This window comes from Hesperophylax consimilis, chromosome 28 (genome assembly GCF_061612785.1).
Source record: "Hesperophylax consimilis isolate HC1 chromosome 28, BYU_Hcon_1.0, whole genome shotgun sequence".
NCBI lineage: Eukaryota > Metazoa > Arthropoda > Insecta > Trichoptera > Limnephilidae > Hesperophylax > Hesperophylax consimilis.
Window position 1 is genome coordinate 12288303 of NC_142863.1, and position 4125 is coordinate 12292427.

Consider the following 4125-nt stretch of genomic DNA (forward strand, 5'->3'; position numbering starts at 1 on the left):
ACCGCTAAATCATTTTCTACCCTTTCGGGGCCACGAATCGAGAGAGACTTTTAACTTACAGATAAATTATCTTATTTTGAGAAGGACTCGTGTATTTTCTTAGGATTCATAGACAGGGGCGTGCGCGTGCGTTCCATACCAAGCTATTACAAACAAAAAAAGAAACACCATTAAATAATTTTTATTTTTTCTTCAAATTTTTCAAATTCACTTTGTGGCACCATTTTATTAATAAAATAATTAAAACTTAAATTAGTACATTACTTGTCCTGATGAAGAGAACATCGTTCTCGAAACATGTTGATTTATATAAAAAAATAAATTATTTTATTTTAAGTATTTAGAAAGTTTATACCCATCATTGTAATAAATCATTGAAAAGAAAGATGATACTAATTAATAAGATACATCAAATGAAAAGATAACGGTCACAACCCAGCATCTCTTATCTTATCTTAATTGTGAATTTAAAACATGAGATCAACAAAGACGACGTTTAATAACTAATACCCAATGGTCGAGTGGTTAAGACGCTGTCCCGGCGAAACATGAGATCTTGGGTTCGATTCCAAGTTGTGACCGTTATCTTTCATATTTTCTGTCTTGTTCTGTTTTATGTTTCGTTTAGATGTATTAGTATATTATCTTCTTCAATGACAATTAAAATTTTCGACTAAACTTTTTTTAGTTTATTTATTTTGCTACATTTTAAAATTTTATATCTAGTTTATACGTGTTCTAAAACTACTATAAGAAAAAAATACATGATTTTTTGGTTTGACAGAGAATTGAACCTTCCTTGAAGGAGCTGTAGTCAACGACATTTATTTCGTATGTTAACTACTGTATTGCCTCCAACATTTGTTATCGACAACGAGTTTATCCATCGAGTTTCAGCTCGATTGGATATCGGAACGTGGGTTAATTTTCACTTCTAAGATTTGCATTCATTAATTCACTAAAGCAATGGTGAAATTAATATAGTTCTATTTAAAAGTACTTATATTCTACTTCTGAATTGATCCAAGCACCACAAACATAGTATTCTGTGTATCAATACGCTTCAATAGTGAAAACTCCAGTGAAAAACCACTCTTTTTGTTTGTGCGTTCCGTTTCCGTTTTCTAAAATCTGCTGAATCCGCCTTATTGTTCAAGCAAGCCTTTGATAAGATGGCTAACTTTGACAATGGTTTAATGAAATTCTTTTTTCAAATGTGAAATCGTCGTGATTATTTGGACTTTCTTATTCGTCGAAATTTTTAAAAAAGAATTGTCATTGAGATAGTTAAGTTTCTTTGAACAAATTGTATTATTACGTATTCGAAATAAAAAGTTACTGAAAATACATGGTTTAAAATTAAGTAGGTAGTTACGTATTTTATTTTCCTAGTTACAAATCTAATGATTTCAGAGCAATTGTGGATTTTATTTATTTATACATTCGAAAATCGTTACAGTTTTTCGAAAATTTTTGCAGTATTGTCCTTTGATTTTTTATCTGCTGTCGCACAAGTTTGAAACATGCGGTATGCAGGCAATGCATCAGTGTGTGTATTGTGCTCTACCCTACTCCTGGTAGTTTTTCGAGATGATATCCAACTATGACTATATGAAATATCAATACTTCTTTGACGTCATTCGTTCCTGTTTGCAACGTCATTGCGGAGCATTGTGGAGAGATTGGCAATCAAATGACCACCACCCATAATCGCAAGGTTCTTCCCAAACACCCTCTTCTCCATCTCTTTCCCCATTTCAGCCTCACAATATATCCCAATTGGGGATTCCATAGTCTCACTGGTTTTGGGTAGGTATTCACTTAAAAAACATACTTTGTATGATACGCAGTGAACAATAAAAGAACCACAATTGTTTAAACGTAGAATATGTTGAATGACTTTATTTTAAGTATACACCCTTCTTGAAACTGCGCAAAGATGGGCCACCCTAAGCCACCTTATCTTGCCCTGAACCGGCACCTCTATAATAGATTGGTACGCCACTGGGCTTACACCACCATATAATAAATTTCATTGTATTCGCACACAAAAGATATATATTTTTTTATTCCGCTTCTCTTTATTGAAGCTCTAAAACGTCGGCGCGTCTTTTTTTATTTCATACGCAGTCAAAATAATACAATTTTATAAATTTTTGTTTATATTTATTAAATCATTCCCAGGTTTCGAATAACCTGACAATAAATTCGAATTTCTTCAACTACCTACATTATTAGCGGAAAATGTTGCTTGTGTAATTATAGAGGTTACACGCAGAAAGTCCACTGAAAAGCTCTTTTATTTATATTCTTCTTAAAAAAGTGACTGTAGGCAGTGCAGGCTTTTAACGAATGAATTGACAAATTTCCTAACAAACTATTAGTAAAACGCGAATTTGTTGTGGCGAAATCAAAACACGAGTTCATAAAAATTTTAACAACAAAAATAGAAATTCGTTTTGAGTGATTAGTATTTAGTTTTTTAAAGAATCTAACTTCTTTCTAAGCCAAGAACCAAGGAGCTTACTTCCCTGTCGTTGAGTTCCCCGTATACATCCTTGTTCTTAACAGGAATGCAGGATTTCAACACCTCAGAAGCACGCCAAATAATATTGCTAGGGAAATATTTTTTAAAAACTAATCTCTTTAATCCACTTATATACTAATATTTGAAAGAGATTTACTTATATCTCTTTAACAAGTATACTAATGAGAGATCCCATTAACTTTTTATCAACTGCTTAAGACGAGACAATACAATGTAATAACGTCGGAAACTTAACGACGTAAGTGAAGAAGCCGTACATAAAAAATTGCCCTAGCAAATCTCTAAAATAAAGTGGAAATCTTAAGGCGAAGCTCAATGCTAAATCACTATTTTGAGTTATCTTTATAACGAATTGGTGTAAATAATGAATACCAAAAAATATGCTTTAGATAAATTAAAAATTTTCTTATAGTTTCGCTTGAGTAGAATACAAATAAAAAAAAGTGGGTGTGTCAAGCCTACGCAAGACAGAAGTGAAACTTCTAGTTTCAGCTGATGCTTGGCGTGGCGCAGTTCGCTGGTGTCTGAGAGAGAGGAAAGAAGAGAAGAGAGAGAACGTTCGTGAGCGGCTCCCCCACCTCAACAAGGTTTCACTTCAAAAATGCCACAGCCGAGAATCGAACCTCGCTTAACTGATTGAAAGCCAACCACGCTGAGCACCAACTGTAAGCAAAGCCGCATAAATTGATTATATTATGTAGGTTCTGAAAATATGAGAGCTTGTTATGTTTTATAATGTTACCTACATCACACCCAAAATATAATATATTTTTAAAAATAATGTACAATGTACAGAAATAGAATCCCACACAAGATCGCGTAGTGCGCTCTAGCGAACGGATATTTTATCAGAGGGAGATAGTTTTAATTTTTTTTTCTGTAAATTATTACATATTATCAAAATAAATAAATTAATTAAATAAATGTAATACAATTATCATAATATACGGATTAGATAATAATTTTAATCCAACACAATAACGCAAAGCGCGCTCTAGCGGAGTAATGTTTTATCACAGTGAGATAAGTGTTTTTATTATTTTGCAATATTATTTTCTTTTAAAAAATGTTCTGACCTACTAAAAAATAAGATATTGAATGAAAAAGGCGTTAAAAACAAAAAAATAATGTGCGATGGCCGAGAATCGAACTCGGATCAACTGCTTGGAAGGCAACTATGCTGACCATTACACCACCAACGCCAGTTGTCGGGATGAGCTAAGAAGCATTTATATGTTACTTCAAAACTTTGACTAGATCAAATGAACTTTAATCGGTGGTGGGGGTACCCGCATTTTCGTTTCGGTCATGAGTCGGTTTTACTCCGGTCCTCGAAATTGCATGACGCGCGTAAAGAAGTTTCACTTCAATAATAAATTACTCAATAAAAAATATAAATGTAAACTACTAAAAAATATATATTTTCAATAGACAGGTATGAACGCGTAAAGAAAACAACTTTAAAAAAATACAATATAAAAGTTAAAATTATCTGTGACAGTTTCACTTGATTACAAAAAATATTAAAAATAAATAAAAACCAGTTTTGTGCTTGAAATCGAACGTTTGTAGACTCC

The 4125-nt window shown here is 32.6% G+C and overlaps 1 non-coding gene across 1 annotated transcript; it reads right to left on the reverse strand.

Annotated features, from left to right (window-relative positions):
- Positions 1-3678: 3678 nt before the first annotated feature.
- On the reverse strand, positions 3679-3750 carry TRNAG-UCC (transfer RNA glycine (anticodon UCC)). Its single transcript has one exon. It is a non-coding gene; the product is annotated as a tRNA-Gly (tRNA).
- Positions 3751-4125: the final 375 nt, after the last annotated feature.